This window comes from Canis lupus, chromosome 15 (assembly GCF_048164855.1).
Source record: "Canis lupus baileyi chromosome 15, mCanLup2.hap1, whole genome shotgun sequence".
Classification (NCBI taxonomy): Eukaryota; Metazoa; Chordata; class Mammalia; order Carnivora; family Canidae; genus Canis; species Canis lupus.
Window position 1 is genome coordinate 29,071,070 of NC_132852.1, and position 20,290 is coordinate 29,091,359.

At 35.9% G+C, this 20,290-nt stretch overlaps 1 protein-coding gene and 1 long non-coding RNA gene across 9 annotated transcripts in view; one reads left to right on the forward strand and one right to left on the reverse strand.

Moving 5' to 3' along the window:
• NRG1 (neuregulin 1) overlaps positions 1 to 20,290 on the forward strand; it is a 1,074,255-nt gene that overhangs the window by 74,763 nt on the left and 979,202 nt on the right. The window lies entirely within an intron of this gene.
• Positions 1 to 20,290, reverse strand: part of LOC140605507 (uncharacterized) — an 83,258-nt gene that overhangs the window by 12,060 nt on the left and 50,908 nt on the right. The window contains exon 5 of one of the 2 annotated variants that reach the window (XR_012008157.1): positions 3,892 to 4,001. The exons of the other annotated variant lie outside the window; for it this stretch is intronic. This is a non-coding gene — a long non-coding RNA (uncharacterized lncRNA). Of the gene's footprint in view, positions 1 to 3,891; positions 4,002 to 20,290 lie in introns of those variants that run through there. 2 annotated transcript variants of the gene reach the window in all.

Sequence of the window (20,290 nt, forward strand, 5' to 3'; positions counted from 1 at the left end):
ACTTTTTCCATATCAGCAATAAGGCTGTTTTGCATTCTTTTGTGTTCACTGGAGTCACACTTTACATTTCCTTCAGAAACTTTTCTTTTGCAGTCATTGCTTGGCTACCTAGTGCAAGGGGCCTAGCTTTTCACCTGTCTCAGTTTTGACATGCCTTCCTTTCTAGGCTTAATCATTTCTAGCTTTTGATTTAAAGTGAGAAATGTGCAACTCACCCTTTCACTTGAACACTTAGAGGCCATTGTAGGGTTGTTGATTTGCCTGATTTCAATATTGTTGTGTCTTAGAAAATAGGGAGTCCTAGGAGAAGGGAGAGAGATGGGTGAGTGGCCCGTCCATGCAGCAGTCAGAACACACAATGTGTATCATTTGTTTGCTGTCTTATATGGACATGGTTTGTGTCACTCCAAAACAATTACAATAGTGACATCAGAGACCACTGGTCACACATCATCATAACAAATATAATAATTATGAAAAAGCTTGAAATCCTGGAAGAATTACCAAAAGGTGACATAAGCACAAAGTGAGCAAATGTTATTGAAACAATGGTGCCAAGAGACTTGCTCAATGCAGTGTTGCCAAGACCTTCAATTTGTAAAACACAGTATCTGCCAGATGCAATAAGACGAGATATGCTTGTTCTCAATATTGAATGAGTAGGGTCTTCCTGCCTTAGCTGTATTAGCAGAGATGTGAGTGGGACGGGGTGGGGGATTGGGGTAGCCTTTCAAACTTTACTACTTAAGACTCTCTTTTTAGTTGCTTGCAGAGAAGCAGAGAGCTCACTGCAAATATGGCTCATTTGATTGATTGATCTTTTTCTCTCTGTGTGTGTGTGCCTATTGTTTCTACTTCTCTGCTTCACACTGTATCCAGGAAGTCTTCTGCACCATTCCTATTCCCTCCCATACTTTCTGCCATTTCAGCACACAGTGAGGTGTTGGGGTGGTGATGTCTTCTACTCTTAACTATGCTTTCTCTCCATGGTGATGTATTTTTGCTGGTATTTTCAGAGAACTGTCACTGCTGTTTATTTAACCTCACTCTTCACTTTATTTTCCCTTCACGTCTTCTCATTCTGCCAGACCTCTACTCTATTGACAAGACAGTTTAGCATACAGAAAATAAAGTTTTAACACCTCAGGGTACCATACAAGTTGAGAAAGTGTTTTTGCTGATATCTTTGGAAATCTGCCATGGAAGGGCCATCTCTGCATTTAGTTACAGTAACTTCTATGTAAGTTTTCTGTCCACTCTCCTTTCATTTCGGGAGCTTGTACAAGTTTGTCAGATGTGCAGATTTATCCTTACACACTTGCTGGAAACAGAGATTAACTTTTTTTCTTTTTATCTTGTTAATTTTGTATCCTATTTAGGAAGTGGAAATGTTTTTTCCTTCTGATCCCATGTTCACACTAGAAGACAGTGAAATTTTATTTGTTAATTTTGTTCATTTTATTAGGTTTATTTGCATTGGTGACTATTATACATAGGTCAAAATGAGATGTGCATCATTGTTGGCTATAAAATTAGCCAGGATTTAGAATGATAAAGTGAAAGCATTTTCATAACTTTTCTTTTCTTCCCACATGAATCATGCTGATATCTATTTCTTGTTTTCAGTATTCATAGACTGTTTTGTTACTGTGTGACCATATTATGCTTTAACTTAGAGTTGTGTGAGAAAAGTGGTTCTTGGTCTGTCCTCATAATGACTAAGCATTTCATGTGCCATGTTAGGAAATAAAAGGCATTACTTTGCATTCTGAGATAGTTACTTATCTGTATAAGTCTGTATCTAATCACCTTGCCTAGCACTAGACCCCCAAATTAAAGAAGACTGGATCTCTTATAAATTGCTAACTTTGTAATGGAACCAACTCATTTGCTGAATTTTGCAGAACTCGTATGTAGAGGCATATGACATTCCTTGCATATATGATGAATGAAGGAGGACACTGCTGGTTCTGTGAACAGAATAATTGTAACCTTGGTAGCCTTGTACTTTCTAATTTTTTTTCTCTCAATACCTGTTCTTTTTTTTTTTTAAAGATTTTATTTATTCATAAGACACACACACAGAGAGGCAGAGACTTAAGCAGAGGGAGAAGCAGGCTTCCTACAAGGAGCCTGATGCGGGACTCGATCCCAGGACCACAGGATCAAACCCTGAGCCAAAGGCAGATGCTCAACCACTGAGCCACCCAGGCATCCCAATACCTCTTATGTTCTTTGTGAAGGATCCTTATGGATGTTTAAATTTTCCAAGTAAAAATTGGAATGGGTTTGTCTCTGCTTTTCCCTTTTACCTGTGATATTTCCCTTTCTGACAGAAACAAAAACAGCATTTCTGCTATGTTTATGCAAGGATGAATAGATAAGGTTTAATTAAGGAGTCTCATTTAATATAAAGTTTAAGATTAGGTCCATGATAAAGTCTTTAATTATAAACATTTGTATTTATTAAGTATGATAAAAGCACAGAGTAATGACCTAGGCTTATAGAATATGTAATCTAGATGTGGAAACAAGGTGAGGCTTCATGAAAGGTGCATGTATACAATATAGGCCAGAGATTGACTAGTGCTAAAAAAGAAAAAAAAGGCAATTCAACCTAATTGAAATACAGGATCCATGATTAGGTCAAGAGAAAGTCTACCTAGTTAATAATTCAGAGTTCACTTGATCACTTGGACTACTGTCAAATTCCTTGTCAGAGTACAGAGCAGCTTCCTAACAGAGGTGTGGGTAACAATAAGCTTACATAATTTTCTAAAACAATTTTAATAGAATTGAATCAAGAAAATAATTAAAGTGTAAAATAACTTTAAATTTATTCTTAACAGTGCAGTTTCTTATTTGTGAACTTTTGTGTTATGAATTCAACTACTTCTATCAAGCTTTTAAAAAATTATTGTATCCAACTAGCACCATAATTACTTCTAGGGAAGGTACTGTGTTTTGGGGAAAAATACTTGATAAGCCATTTGGGATGAAATGTGAGAGATTTTGAAAACAGTAGCGCTAGCAAAAAATTAAGGTGTTTGATATGATAAGATGGGAAGAGTTTATTTTGATCTACTGTATGGCCTTGAATCTCAGTTTAGAGGTTCAAGGTAATCCTTGAGAACTTTTCTAGATCTTGGAGGATAGGGAAGTTTTAGTAGACCTTCTGAGATACCATTTTATGTAAATATAGCTTCAGAGTCATCAATATTTAGAGTTTTTATAAAAGGAACAGTTGAAAATATACAGTTTTAAGATAATGATGTTAATTTTTTCAGAGAATACGTGCCATTTATTTTCCCCAAAGCTAGTGAAATTTTGCTGTGGTCTGATGTCAGCAGCACAGATGAGATCTGTATGAGTACCTTCAGTAAATGTTTGTAACTGGACAGGTAGTTTTGTAGACACCTTACACATAATCAGAGTGAGAGATGGAGTCTGTGCCAAGTGTCTGTTTGCAGGAGCGATTCTCCTCAGGGGCATATGTTAGCCTCTTTTGACAACCATTCACAGTTCCTCTTGTGTGGTGGTGATTTTTCATATTGTGTTTACTCTCTAGTGAACTTTCTTTTAATTTTTTTTTTAGATTTTATTTATTCGAGAGAGAGAGAGAGAGAGGCAGAGACATAGAGACACATAGACATAGGTGAGGGACTTGATCCCAGGACTCCAGGATCACGCCCTGAGCCAAAGGCAGAACTTTGAGCCACCCGGGTGTCCCTAATAGTTTTTCTTTTTGTTTTTTTGTTTTTTTTTTTAGGTGAAATATTCTTTCCAAGTCACAATCACACATTACATATGTTAATTTCTATATTGCTCTTTTTTCCCCTCTCCTCTTAATTGATAGAGACAAATGTGATCATTTTTCCCTTAGAAGTGTAACTTGATTATATGATATGTTAGCTGGTTGTAAACAATATGTGCCATGGAAATTACCTTCTAAGGATTTCAAAGTTGCTTTGTCATGTTGCCTTGGTATCCTTCAGACATTCCTTTTCAGAGAAAAAGGTTATAAAGAATAACGTTTAGACTGTTGAATTTCCCTCCACTTATAAATTGTCAGAATTTAACTTAGTACCATATATTACCCTTGTCGAAATAAATACTTGTTTCCCTTAGTTCTAGCTTTTTCTCTGTATACTTTTAATAAGTTAGAGTTTCATAGAAATATTTAGACTATTGTCTAATCACATAAAATTTTTAAAAATGTATAGCCTTAGTTTTTTTTTTTTTCAAATTTTTTATCTCAATTCTAGTTAACTTATAGTGTGATGCTGGCTTCAGAGTAGAATTTAGTGATTCATCACTTATATACAACACCCAGTGCTCATCCCAAAAAGTGCACTCCTTAATACCCATCACCCATTTAGCCCATTCCCCACTCACCTCCCTCTAAAAATCCTGTTTGTTCTCTATTGTTAATAGTCTGTTATGGTTTGCTTCTCTCTCTCTTTTTTCTTCCCATATGTTCATCTGTTTCATAAATTCCACGTATGAGTGAAATCGTACAGTGTTTCTTTCTCTGACTTATTTTGCCTAGCATAGTACACTCCAGCTCCATCCAGATCATTGAAAATGGGAAGATTTCATTCTTTTTGATGGCTGAGTAACATTCCATTGTGTGTGTGTGTTTGTGTGTGTGTACATGTGTTTGTGTGTGTGTGTGTGTGTGTACCACCTCTTTATTTACTCATTTGTCAATAGACTTTTGGTCTCTTTCCATTTGGCTATTGTTGATAATGCTGCTATAAACATTGGAGTGCATGTGCCCCTTTGAATCATATTTTTGTATCCTTTGGGTAAATTCCTAGTAGTGCAATTGCTGGGTCATAGGGTAGTTAGATTTTTGACTTTTTGAGGAACCTTCATACTGTTTCCCAGAATGGCTGTAGTAGTTTGCATTCCTACTGGTAGTGTAAGAGAGTTTCCCATGTCCACATCCTTGCAACATCTGTTTCCTAAATTGTTAATTTTAGCCATTCTGATAGATGTGAGGTGGTATTTCCTCATGGTTTTGATTTGTATTTCCCTGATAATGAGTGATGTTGAGCATCTTTTTATGAGTCTGTTGGCCATCTGGATATCTTCTTTGGAAAAATGTATTCATATCTTCTGACCATTTTTTTAAAAAGATTTTATTTATTTATTCATGAGGCACACACACACAGGTAGAGACACAGGCAGAGGGAGAAGCAGGCTTCCTGCTAGGACTCTATCCCAGATCCCAGGATCACGCCCTGAGCTGAAGGCAGACACTCAACTACTCAGCCACCCACATGTCACCCTTCTGACCATTTCTAAACTGAACTATTTGTTTTTTGGGTGCTGAGTTTGGTAAATTCTTTTTTTTTTTAAGATTTTATTTATTTATTCATGAGAGACAGAGAGAGAGAGAGAGGCAGAGACACAGGCAGAGGGAGAAGCAGGCTCCATGCAGGAAGCCTGACGTGGGACTCGATCCCGGGACCCCAGGATCACACCCTGGGCTGAAGGCAGCGCTAAACCGCTGAGCCACCTGGGCTGCCCTGAATTCTTATTTTTTAAAGAATTATTTATTTATTCATGAGAGACACAGACTGAGAGAGAGAAAGGCAGAGACATAGGCAGAGGGGGAAGCAGGCTCCTCACAGGGAGCCTGATATGGGACTCCATCCTGGATCTCAGGATCTCAACCTGAGCCCAAGGCAGGCACCCAACTGCTGAGCCACCCAGGTATCCCCAGTTTGATAAATTCTTCATATATTTTGAATACCGACCCTTTATCAGATATGTCATTTGTAAATGTCTTCTCCTATTTTATAGGCTGCCTTTTAGTTTTGTTCACTGTTTCCTTTGCTCTGCAGAAACTTTTTATCTTGGTCATTTCTCTGTAGTTCAGTTTTGCTTTTGTTTCTTTTGCCTCTGGTGATGTGTCTGGTAAGAAGTTGCTATGGCTGATGTCAAAAAGGTTGCTGTCTATTTTCTCCTCTAGGATTTTGATGGTTCTGTCTTACACTTAGGTCTTTGATCAATTTTGAATTTATTTTTGTGTATGGCATAAAAAACTGGTCCAGTTCATTCTTCTGCTCATTGCTGTCCAGTTTTCCCAACACTATGTGTTGAAGAGACTGTCTTTTTTCCACTGGATATTTCTTCCTGCTTTGTTGAAGAGTAGGTGACCATAGAGTTGAGGGTCCATTTCTGGGTTCTCTATTCTATTCCATTGATCTATATGTCTGTTTTTATGCCAGTACTATACCATACTCTGTTGATGACTACAGCTTTGTGATATAGCTTGACGTCTGGAATTTGATGCCTCCAGCTTTTTTTTTTTTTTTTTTTTTTTAAGATTGCTTTGGCTATTCAGAGTCTTTTGTGATTCCATATGGATATTAGGATTGTTTGTTCTAGCTCTGTGAAGAATGCTGTGGTGGTATTTTGATAGGGATTTTATTAAATTTGTAGATTACGTTGGATAATATAGATATTTTAACTTTTTGTTCTTCCTATCCATGAGCATGGGATATTTTTCTATTTCTTTGTGTCCTCTTTAATTTCTTAAGTATTCTATGGTTTTCAGAGAACAGATCTTTTGCCTCTTTGGCTAGGTTTATTTCCTATATATCTTATAGGTTTTAGTGCAATTGTGAATGGGATCAGTTCCTTAGTTTCTCTTTTTGCTTCTTCATTATTGGCGTATAGAAATGCAACGTATTTCTCTGTTGATTTTATATCCTATGACTTTGCTGAATTTGCATATCAGTTCTAGCAATTTTTTTTGGTGGAATCTTTTGGGTTTTCTACAGAGAGTAACGTGTCATCAAAAATACACAATCTTTAGGGCAAAGTCATGAGAAGTGGCAGCTTTAATCAGTGACACCATGAGATGAAAATTATACATCAATATCAGTTCTGTAATTTAAAAGAAGTTATGCCTGATTTACATATTTAGAAAATATTAGAGCTGGAACCTTTAGTTCAGTCTCTTTATTTTTTGGATTAAAGAAAATAAAATTTTGAGCACTGAACATACTTATTCAAGGTATACTGGTAGTTTGTAGCCAAACTCATAGTAAAAGTTGCAACTTTCTTTTCCCCATGTATGTTCTTTTTGTTCTATCATTCTAAGTTTCTTAAAGGAAAGGTGTGAAGGAAAGTAAATGTTGATATTTGCGAAGGTATGGGAGCCTCAGAGGGAAGAGAAATTGACAGAACACATGAGAAGAGCACTGATGATCAGTGTCTACCTCTTGGAAATCCCTGCTCTAATCTGCAAAGGAGAAGCTCAGTTGAAGTCCCTGGGCACATTCACTTTTGTGAGAACAAGTCACATTATCCAATGCTATTTGAAAAGAATCCACAGCTTCATATTTATTTGCCCAAAAGAAGTGATTTAAAATTTTTGAAAATTCAAAACACTTAATTTGATTTTTAGTGATGCTCCTCCTTTTTTTTGTCATTTCAACCCCCCTCTGAATTGCTGCAACATAGTGTAAAGAAAATCAAGTGACATTTATGTTGTTATTGTTGTATTTTTTTTTAAAGATTTCATTCACTTATGCATGAGAAACAGAGAGAGAGAGAGAGAGAGAGAGAGAGAGAGAGAAAGGCAGAGACACAGGCAGAGGGAGAAGCAGGTCCCATGCAAGGAGCCCGACATGGGACTCAATCCCAGGTCTCTAGGATCCCACCCTGGTTGAAGGCGGGACTAAACCGCTGAGCCACCAGGGCTGAATTATTTTTGTAGCAATATGTGAGATACCTGGGAATACCCTAAATTGTTGAAAAACCCTGATTGTGATTTACCACTTTGGAAACAGATTGCCATGGTTACTGTACTTTATGTTGTGATTAATGCCTTTTTGAGTCGTGTGTGTGTGTGTGTGTCTCTCTCTAGATTTAGACATCTGTTTGTACTCTAGTTTGGTTAACATGTTAGATTTTTCCTATCAGAGAAATAAAAATTTCTCCAGCTTCTTAAAAACAAGATTGTTTACATTCTTTAATGGATATTTGCTGCATAGAATCATTTTTTGGGAGAAGTGAAATACTCAGAAAATGAAACTTGTTAAAAAGGTAACTGCTAGTTCTACATTTCTTATTTGAAATTGTTCGCTTTTACTTTCTTTTATCACTTAATATGGAAAGAATGATGTAGACTTGTAAATGAGAATTCTACATCCTGTCTTTCCTTAGTATATACTTCAAATAATATGTACAACTAGACTAGGTGGGTATATAGGTTGTGTGGAAGGTAGTTTCCTTTCTATCATGCGTGCTTCTTTTATGAATCCTTTAATGCACTCATGGTTGCTCAAAGTGGTTAAAGGCCTAAGCTGCTTCATGCTTTATAGCAGAAAACATTCAGTGCCACAAACACTACTCACTCCTAAGTAAATCAGTATGTTTGCAGCAGGATTTTGTGTACCAACCACATCTATCATTTTTCTGTGATAAAGTCTTTGTACACAATTGTTATAAATATCTATCTATCTATCTATCTATCTATCTATCTATATATATATATAGATATATATATCTTGATACTCACAAATAATGCCAGTAGAAACAAAACTTAAGAAGTACTCAACTGGCACCTTTTATATATGTAGCTATAAAATTTCAAGAACTAAAACCTTTCCTATGGAGGTGGTATACTTTCAGAATGCTTAGTCTAGATCAAGAAAAAGAGAGTCAATGAGTAAAAGCAAAACCATCTCTAACAAGGGAAAATATTTCTACAGTGATATTATTCTTAAATATATGTATGTGAGGATTGAGGATTGAGAGTGTTTTATTGTGGGTTCTTGTTAAATGTAATAGTATGTTTGGAAAGCACTAGTTATTAGGGAAAAGATGCTACGTGTGTGTCTGTGTGAGGATATTATTTGGATATCCCTATCAGTGGTACCTAACGTCCTTGGCTAATGCACAGGTGTTCTAAGAAATAAATATGATGTGAATGTGAAACATCTCTCATGCAAATGATGTCCTGGTTTTGATTCATTTCCCCTGATAGTCTGCTAGGTGACCATTTATTTTGTTTTTCTTTATTTTTATTTTTAAAAAATATTTATTTATTTATTCATGAGACACACACAGAGAGAGAGAGAGAGAGAGAGAGAGAGAGAGAGAGAGGCAGAGACCTAGGCAGAGGGAGAAGCAGGCTTCTCTCAGGGAACACAATGTGGGACTCCATCCCGGATCCTGGAATCACTCCCTGAGCTGAAGGCAGACACTCAACCGCTGAGCCACCCACGCATCCCTATTTTTCTTTTTTTAAAAAGTATTCACAAAATAATATTCAGAATCATATAATTAATCTTCATGTACCATTGCCTGGCTTCAGTTAATGATCAAATTATGGCCAAACTGTAATTCCACCTCATCTCTCCCAATATTATATTGAAGCAAGAGTCCAGATTATATCACGGCATCTGTAAATATTTCCATGTCCACCTTTAAAAATATTAGAACTGTTTGTTTTTAACACAACCACAATCCTCTTGGTCTTTATTCCCTTCTGAAGGTGAATCTTGATCAAATGGATTTTTATATTGGAAGCTGCCCTTCACGTAGTTTTAGACATATATTCTTTTAATATTTTCATTTGGTTAACGTGTTAGGGCTTTTTCTGTCATAGAAATAAAAATGTCTATAATGTTTTAAAACAAGATGTTGAGGGGCTTGGGTGGCTCAGTCAGTTAAGCATCCAACTCTTGATTTCAGCTCAGGTCATGATCTCAGGCTGGTGAGATGGAGCCCTGTGTCTGGCTCTGTGCTCAGCATGGAGTTGGCTTGAGATTCCCTCTCCCTCTGACCCTCCCACTTGTACTCTTCCTCTCTCTCAAATAAATGAATCTTTAAAAAGCAAACAAATGAGATTGTTAATTTAATCTTATGGTCAATTGCTCTGAAGTGTTATTTTAAGTGAGGTGAGAAATATTCAGAAAATTAGGTATAGGGATCCCTGGGTGGCACAGCGGTTTAGCGCCTGCCTTTGGCCCAGGGCACGATCCTGGAGACCCGGGGTCGAATCCCATGTCGGGCTCCCGGTGCATGGAGCCTGCTTCTCCCTCTGCCTATGTCTCTGCCTCTCTCTCTCTCTCTCTATCATAAATAAATAAAAAAATTAAAAAAAAAAGAAAATTAGGTATAGAAGGTAACTGCTAGTTCTACTTATCGGAAACTCTTGTTTCCATTTTTAAAAATAATTTAGAAGCTACATGAACCCCAAACAATTTGTCAAGATAGAGATGTGGGAAAGAAGTAAGTCTTGAAGTTAGAGATGAGGAAAAGTGATGTTTTGTTGGTCAACCCTAATCTTAGAACTCCTAAATATAGATCTTTGAAAATCTAAAATTGCCACACTTTTTAGAAAGTTTCCATTTGTAGTGCTTTCACTGTTCCCTCTCACCTTTTTAAAGATAAATTGAGCATAATTTTCAGTAAATATTGATATAAAGGAGGGTATACCCTCTTCTGGGGCACTGGCACTTGCGATGAACCATAGTCCTGCATGATGTATGTCAGGATAAGAATAAATGGAAATTTATGTGCAGAGACTACTATATGAAGTGTGTGTGTATGTCGAGTCTCTGGTGTTAAAATTTTTAAGTGAATACAGGATTTGGTGTTTTGTTTTGGTTTTTTTTTTTGTAAAGTTCTGATTTTTGGCATAATTCAGTAGGAGAAAGAGTATGATTCAGTAGGGAGACAAGAGCCTTAGCTTTTCCTTAATCCTCTTCGAAATTGTAAATTGTGGAGTAAATACACATTGCACTATCAAAAAGCCATCTGAAATGTCCTTGTTTCTATGTTTGATGGAAGAAGGGGCTTTTAAAAGATGCATGGTTAATAAAAGATCACCATTTCTAGTTTCTTCCTTCTGGATTTTCAACACTTTGCTCATATCTCTGTTATAGCATCTATCAGATTATATTTTAAAGATATAACCATCTTAACATATTAGATGTTTCTGTAAGCTTTCAAACATGCCGTGCTTACTTTTCTATTGCTGGTGATGGCATAGCACCTAACATCCAGTAGGTGCATGATACAAATGTTTGAATGGGTGTGTGAATGATTAATTGATCTCATGTAAACGCTCCCCACCCCCACCCTGAAAGAGACAATGCAGTGATAATGGTTTTGGCCCTTAATTCAAGAAATGAAACTTCCTTTCATTTCAGGGTAGAAATCAAGGAAGGAAGGAAAGATGTAGAGCTTTTGGAAGTTAGATGCAGGGATGACACTGAGAATGCTTCTTGACTCATCAGCCTTATTTAACCTGTGCTTGCTTGACAACTTGTAAATCAAATCATTCCTTTAACTTTGCATAGGAGTAAAGGTATGCTACATGGATAAGTAGAGGCATACCTAGGCTTAATTTTTGTGGGCAATTACTTTTGCTTTTGATGGATGGAGCAATGGATGCAGAACTAATAGAGGAAAGCCAGGGGGTTTTCTCTGCTCCATCGAATCACATATGACTAGAAATTGTAACCAGACAGCAATCTGTGAAGCAAGCAATAGGAGCTCCACCGTCTGTGCCTGCTGTGGATGTCTGGCACCCAACAGTACCAGATTTGGTGTAAGTGGGGCTTCTGTTTAGGAAACTTTGCCAATTTTTTTTTTCTTGAAAAGTGAATTCTGGCTTTGTTTCTGCATACTTGTATAGGACTAAAAATGTCTCCTAATTGCAAATTTGTTTATTATAACCAAAGCATTAGATCTGAGCTACTCTTTCTATAGGATATTGTAATGCTGTGTATGAACATTTGCAGCTGCTTTCAACAAAGTGAAATTATGCTGCCATTTTTCATTTTGATAGCTTTTAGATCTAAATATAGATGTAATTCCTAAATTATCTGACCTCCCCCTATGCATGCATTTAAGTAGTCAAATCTTGATAGTTTCTATAAAATATTTTTAAAAATGATCATTTGATGTTTTTTTTTTTTAACCTTTGAAATAATTTCTTGTGTGACAGTACCACTTCTTATCAAATCATCCTATTTCCTTGACTCTTTCTGTCTGAAAAATTTTCTGTCTTTTTTGTCTGGGAGTTGTAGTATACCTTTCTTTACTCTTCTTCATTTTTTTTTTTTTGAACGTTGAAAATCAAGCATTGAATTTCCTTTCTAACTTTGTCTTGTTTTCTCCCCAAAACTCATGATGCTGTTTATTCTACATGGGCAGATGTGAACATTTTTCACAATGCCATCTTTGCCTATCTTTTCTGTGTTTATTGTCTAGTATTCTTGCTCTTTAGAACTTTTTTGAAAACTAAGAAAGTAAGTCCTTCCTATAAGTGAAATTCCTTATATGTAATAAATTCCTTTTATTTTAAAAGGAAATTTTAAAATAAAATAGAAAGTGATCAATAATGTTTCTTCTATGCACCCCTTTATAGTGCATAGTGTCATAATCCATGCAGTTGTCCATATCCTAAATCCAGGAGTTGTTCTAAATTTTTCTCATTCACTTACTCATTATTTCTAATAAAGCACCACATTTCCTTGCTGCTTCTCTGTCCTTCTCCCAGGGTTCTTCCTACATGAACTCACAGTTTACTGTCTGCATTACTTCACTAGACTCTTAAATTGTCTACCTTCCTCAAGTCTCTCCCCATTCATTACTTATCCCAAATCAAACTTGTCTTTATATCTTTCATAATGTCAAACCTGAGTAGTCATTCCCTGGCTTAAATCTTTCACTGGGTTCCCAGAGCTTTCAGGTTGAAGTTCAAGCTCATTAGCATGGCAAATACGGCTCTTCGTGGCCTGACATTTTTATCTCTGGTCACTTTCCCAAAATACTGCATACTCCTCCTGTGACTACCTAGTTTTAGTCATTTGTGTTGTGGTATATACCATTGTGATTTTCCATGTGCATTTTTTCAACCTCAAATCTCTCTTTATCTCCTTCCCCTTATATAACTAATTTTTTCCTGGTTCTTTAACACTAGATAATGTTGTCACATCCCAGTGTCTAATCCACATGCCTCTCATCTATACTCCCATAAACAGGGGCACATTTCCTTCCCAGCACTTATCATCCCCTATTAATCCTGTTGGTTCACTGTCCCTTGATAGTGGGCATAGAGTCTCCAGGGTCTGTGGTAGTATTGCTTGGAAATGCGTAGTATGAATAAATGGATAAATGAGCCTAAGAAATAGGTTAATTGTTCTTAAGTACTTTCCGTATTTTCATTTACTTTTAATCAAGCCTTGGCTTCATCCAATTATATTTAAATCCTGATGAGGGTATTCAATTTAATCCATTGTAACCTTAAATGTTGAATCTAAGAACATTACCAAGAGTGGTATTGTTGACCATGCATTCAGATAAATAATCAGACATATAGAATAAGAGATTTAACCCACAAACGATATGACTTTATGGAAAGAGATTAGAAAAGAACTAAAGAGCTTTTGGCTCAATATCGGGTGCTTCTGCTATATATCCCCGTTTTGTTGTTATCAGTTAAGAAATGTTAACTTTTTAAAGGTTAATGTGATGGTGCTAAGCAGTCTCTGAGGTGTGATTGATCAGTTTAAATGTAAACTATTTTGGGGGCGCCTGGGTGGCTCAGTTGGTTGTGTCTGCCTTTGGCTCATGTCATGATTCCAGGGTCTTGGGATTGAGCCCCATGTTGGGCTCTATGCTCAGCAGGAAGTCTGCTTCTCCTTCTCCATCTGTCCTTCCCCCTGCTTGTACACTCAAACTCTCTCTCTCAAATAATTAAATAAAATATTAAAAAAATGTAAACTACTTTGGTGACTGTAATAAAGTCATAGTATTGAAAAAATTCAAATTAGGATCTTTTAAATCAAAATATAAAAATACTCATGACAATTGAGAAGTCATACTTAATAAATTTTAAGATTATAAATTTTAATCTTGAGGCAGAGCTTGTTTTAATGAAACTGGAAACAACTTGAGTTTATAAAAGAATATATAATAGAGATTATTTCATAAGCTATCAAATAAGATCTTTCACTATGAAAAGTGGTAGTGTATTCGAGCGCCTTTCTCATTGAGTATGGAAGGACCACAGTTCATGCTCTTGGTCTGTGCAAAGATGAGTGAGGAGGACAGAGAAGAGCCAGCCAGGGCTTGGGATCTTACCTGCCTCACGTGAGCAGGGCAAGGAATAGTCCTGTGTACCAAGTAGAAGTTTTGTCATGAATTTTTGTAACTTAAAAAAGAAAAAAAATACCATTTTCACTTTCTGTCTGATTCTTGCTTTCTAGCCTCTTCTTTAACTGCTTATCATGAGTGAAACGATCTATAACACAGGGTTATCATATTACCATCTTTGGAACACTACGTGCTATGTCCTCTAAATACTTTCTTACTTTAATTAACCACCTGTGTCATAGGTCTTATCTCTGATTTAGAAATAGTGAAATTGAGGTTTGGCTTAAATGACAATGTAACACATATTCAGAGTTAATGAGAATTTTAAACAGGAATGGCCCATAAAGGTCATGTGGTCTCTCTTATCATATGGGTGAAGAAATAGATCTGGGGAGGTCCAGGGAGTTTCCCAAAGTCCTATATTTAGTGGTCAAGCAGGGGCTAAAACTCATTCTTCCTGGATTTAAGTATTTACTTGGCCATTATTCTTAGTAGAATGTTACCTACTCCTTGTATTTATGAAGCATTTAATAAGGTTATCAATTGATAATTGTTATATTCTCTCTCTCATATGTATACACATATAAAAAGAAGATAGGTATAAAGATTAAGAATATAAATTCTGTAGTTATTCAAGTGCAAAATGTGGAGGGAAAACCTAGTGGAAAAGATGAAACTATTTTTTCTGCTTGAATAGTATTTTTAGGCCAAGGCCAATGGCATGTTCAGAGAAAATGTACAAAATTGCTTTAGTAACTCAATTTCAGAAGAATTTGACCTTGTCAGAAAGATCTGCTATATCTGCATGAGAAATATTAAGGAGTCCAAGAGAAAAGAAAGATGACATGTTCAGGATTCTCCTCCATTGCATTGGAGTATCTGGGCTATTGAAGGGAGAAACTTCTGTTTGTCTTTTGAGTGACAAGTCTGTTAGTTAATGTTGTCAGGGAAAATATGCTTTTCAAGAGTTTAATCCTTGGCCCTTCACCACCAAAATACTCTAAAGTGCTGGGCTTTAAGCAATTACTTTTGATTATGGTTTTGAGAAATGAAAAGATGGCAACTTTTTTACAAACCAAATACTAATGAGTATTACTAAAGATTTATAACACTTATTTGTAGAGAAGCTTTGTGATAATGTGAAAGAATGTGAGTAACTCTCCATACTGGCTGTATAACCTTGGACAAGCCATTTCTTTTTATTTTCCTTTGTAGAATAGACATAATGCTCTCCACTGGATTAAATTTGATGCATATCAAAAAGCCTTGTAAATTGCAATGTTTTAGGTCAGGGGTTGGCCAGCTTTTTGTGTAAAAGGCCCGATAGTAGATATTTTATGTTTTGTAGGACAGAGGTCTTTGCTGCTACCACTGTACTCTGCCATTGTAGTATGAAAGCATCCCTAGACAGTACATAAACAAATTAATATGGCTATATTCCAATAAAACTTTATTTATAGATAGAAATGGAATTTTGTGAAACATATCGTGAAATCTTCTTTTGACTCCCTCCCCTCCCCCCCCACCCCACAATCATTTCAAAATGTAACAACCAGTGTTAACTTACAGGCTATATAAAAAATGTGGATTTGGCCTGAGGTGATAGTTTGCCAGCCTTTCTCTAGGTGATTGTCCAATTAGAAAATAGTTCCAAATTTGAAGGGATTATAGTACTGTGGTAGTGTTAGGGGATTGCATTTACTTAAGCCATTTAGGTGATTGACTCCTATTTCTTCCCATGACACTGAGAACATGTCTTTGCATGTGTTCCCAGGTAATGTCCAAGAATACAGTCACAGAAACAATTTTCTGTTGTTTGCCTGCCTCACAGTTAGGCAGAATGTTTCAAGTAGTGAAAGCAGCACACTGCACCCACACAATTCAGAGCTGAATTGATACAGATAAGTGGTGTCAGCATTTCTGTTCAAAAACAAATTTTTCAAAGTTTTGAGGTCTCAGCACTTTTCCAGGCACCACAGATTGAATCTTGGCACACAAATTCCCAGTCTCAATGTAAAATTCTCATCTTTCTTTTTATTTTTGCTAGTTATATTCCAGAGCCAATCTCTTTATATTGCAGAAACGGGCTGAAAGTAGAAAGCTCATTGAAATCAAAACAGCCAAAGGGGGGGCAGAAAGGTGCTTATTTAATTAATTTATTTGCAACTGTTGGCCCAATAGGTTTATTTTTAAAGAATTTTTGCAAATAAAAATATTTGCTCTCGGTCTTTGTATTTTATACAGTTATTTTACAGTTTTATACAGTTTTTTGGAATGAAGAGATTTCCATCACATGGATGGTTTTGTAAAATGTCTTATTACACAGGTGACATGTGTGGTCACCACAGCTGTTATTTAAGAGACAAAGAGATGACTAAGGAGAATCATAAAATTGCAGTATTGATGATCATACCTATTCCCTTGCCTTTATTTGAAAGATAATAGTGACAGAGTTAGAAACAGGATTTGGGGATTACAACACATGTAGATGGAGTCTTCATTGTAGACCATAGAGTATTGTATATGTTGAGCCTAATTCCTTTTCCAATGGTTCAAATGAATTATTTGCCTTGAAAAAGGTCTTATTGGTACAAATTAGAGGGCACAGCTTTGTAATCACCTATTAATAGATGTCTGCCTAAGCAAATATAAGAAATAACAAACTTTTATGTGCCCAATTTAGATGAAAGATACTAAAAGAAGACATTAGCTGAGAAGTGTTATAAGATCAAGACTTTTTAAAAAGGTCAACAACCACTTAGCAATTAGTCCTCAGGCCTGAAATTTCTCTGGAAGTGAAACAACAGGCTGGTATTTTAATGGAAAGAGAAACTTTATAAGGCAAACTTTTGGCATATAACTTACAAAACTAAAATTCACATGCTTTAAAAATCAATTTTAGTAGATCAAAAAATGATGTCTAGAAATCTATTTTTTATTGAAATACTAATACACAGTGTTATATTAATTACAGGTATACCACATATTGATTCAATAATTCTGTACATTACTCAGTGCTCACTGTGGTGAGTATAGTCATCATGTCACCAAACAGGGTTATTACAATGTTGTTGATTATATTCCCTATGCTGTATTTTTCCATCTCCATGATGTATTTATTTTATCACTGGGAGTTTGGACCTCTTAATCCCATTTATCTATTTCTTCCGTCCTGTCACCCGCTGCATATCTGGCAGCCATCAATTTGTTCTCTGTATTTTGGAGTCTGTTTGTTTTGTTTTTTAGATTCCACATGTAAGTGAAATCTTATGGTATTTGTCTTTGTTTCACTTATTTTACTTAGGATATAGTCTCTATGTCTCTGTCACAAATGGTTAAGATCTCATGCTTTTTATGGCTGAGTAATATTCCACTGTATATATGCATGTATGTATGTATACATACATACACACATATGTGTATACACACACCACACCTTCTTTTATTCATCTATTGATGGACACTTGGGTTGTTTCTGTATCTTAACTCTTGTAAATAATGCTACAATAAGCATATTGGTACATATATATCTTTTCAAATTAGTGTTTTTATTTGGTTAAATACCCAGTAGGGGAATTACTGGATCATAGATATTTCTGCCTTTAATTCTTTGAGGAATCTCCATACTGTTTTCCATAGTGGCTGCACCAATTTACATTCTCACACAGTGCATAAGGAATTGCTTTCCTCCACATCCTCACCAACACTTGTTTTCTTGTCCATTTGATTATAGCTATTCTGACAGGTGTAAAATGATATCTCACTGCATTTTGATTTGCATTTTCTTGATGATTTGTGAAGTTGAACATCTTTTCATGTGTCTATTTGGTATCTGTTGTCTTTGGAACAATGTCTATTCAGCTCCTCTGCCCATTGTTAATTGGATTTTTTGGTGTTGAATTGTTTCAGTCCTTTATATATTTTGGATATTAACTCCTTATTGGATATATAATTTACAAATATCTTCTCCCATTCAGTAGGTTGCCTTTTTGGTTTTTGATTGTTACCTTTGCTGTGTAAAACCTTTTAATTTTGTGTAGTCTGGTAGTTTATTTTTGCTTTTGTCTCCATTGCCGTAGGAGACCTATCTAGAAAAATGTGGCTAAGGCTGTAGTCAAAGAAATCTATATTTTTATAAAGCTCCACGAGTGTTTTAGAGTAGGTTCCAGGGAATAGAATTCGAGGCAGTTAATATTACATAGGAGGTTTTCTGGGGAGTGCTCTAGGGAATAATATAGTTGGAGAGAGAAGCATGCCTGGAAAATAGGAAAGGCTGAACCTCAAAGTAGTTGCAGTACAAGTTCCACCTGGAGCTGGGATGACCCTTAAGACAAGGAGGACTATAGCCTTGCCTTGACAATCACTGGATGGAGGCTGTCCTGGGGTGGGGGGTTAGGGTAGATGGGCAAAAACCTGAGTGAGGCAGATCTTTTCAATAGAGCATAGTTGCCAGAGAGGGTCTCCCTATGTGTTAAAAACAGTTAACACTCTTGGTAACCAAAAGTATGAGCACTTCAGTCCCAAAGGTGTTTCTGGACAATGCCCCAAGGCATCCATTACAACAAATGATTCTTAGGAGTAAAAAAGTGATTGTTTAAGGGTTACTGGGAGCAAGTATTTGGACTCCAAAGCAGAAAAGGGGCATTTATCTATTTCTAAAGCATGTACTGAGTATCTTCTGTGTGTCAGGTACTCAAGATATAAACATGAAAGAGTAAGTTCCCTTCATTCAAGGATCTTACTTATCTAGTTGAAGGCAGAGACATAAAAAATTAAGGCATAATTGCTAAAATAGGGGGATATTTATGGGTTTCAAGATGTTTTTGAATGTATTGGTTTACAAAAAAGTGTTCTTATGTGGCTTATTTTCATTTGGTAGATTACAGTTTACAAATCTAATAGTCAATTTAAGTTTCTTTTCCTTCACAGATGTTTCCATGTTTTCTAATTTCTTACTGTACTTTGATGAAGCAACCAGAATCTTTGAAAAACAAATACTCTTCTACAATCAAACCATTTGCTGAAAATTAAACCAAATGTATGAAGTGCCAGAATAAACTCTTGGTATATACAGTGCATAGATCCTGATACCCTTTCTTGATTCTTTCAATTTTTTTTTTTTAGATTTGTTTATTTGACAGAGAGAGAGAGAGAGAGAGAGAGAGAGAGGAGGAACAGAGTGAGAGGGAGAGAAATCTTTAGGCAAATTCTGTGCCAAGCGTGGATCCTGACATGGGGCTCAATCCCATGACCCTGAGATCATGACCTGAGCCAAAACCCAGAGTCATTGCTCAAGTGACTGAGCTACCCAGGCATTCCTCAATTCTTTCAAATTAATGACCACAATTGTACCATATATTGTCCTTTGTAAAATTCATCCAGATAGAACCAAAGCCTTTAGTATTTTAAACTCTTTCGAAGTCTGTAACTAAAGTAATTAGTATTCCTACTTTCTGAATAAGAAATTGATTTCTTTGATTGCCTCATATATATCTTTTCACTTTTGTTCCAAATATTAGTAATTTTCAGGGATCTTTTCCATAGAATTATCATGAACATGATGACAAGCAACAACAACAAAATCCCCCCCCGCAAAAAACCAAACCAGAAACAAAATAACAAAACAAAAACAACCCAAGAAGTTGCATCAGAAAGCTGGGATGTTAGTTATTGTCATAAAGGATTCACTGCTGCTTGCTAAATTCATAGCTCACACAGTTCAAGTTTATGCCTCATAAAAACTATTGTTATAAGTCATAGACTTTATGGTCATTCACCAAGTTATCAAAAGGTGAAAGGTAAATGTCAATTCAATATATTGTTTTATAATAATTTTTCACAAATTCTGTTGGTGTATTGGCCTAATAGGGGCCACTCTCTGATAATATGAGGGGTATTTGTACATATGTACGTATACATATACAGAAAATTATATTTATATGCATATATGCAATATAGATGTATTTAAGAATTTGATAAATCTGATATTTCAAATCCATGAGGAAAGATAGGCTGATTAGAAACGACAAATACCCACCATTTGCTTCGATGTGGATGGAACTGGAGGGTATTATGCTGAGTGAAATAAGTCGATCGGAGAAGGACATTGTATGGTCTCATTCATTTGGGGAATATAAAGGAGAGTGAAAGGGAATAA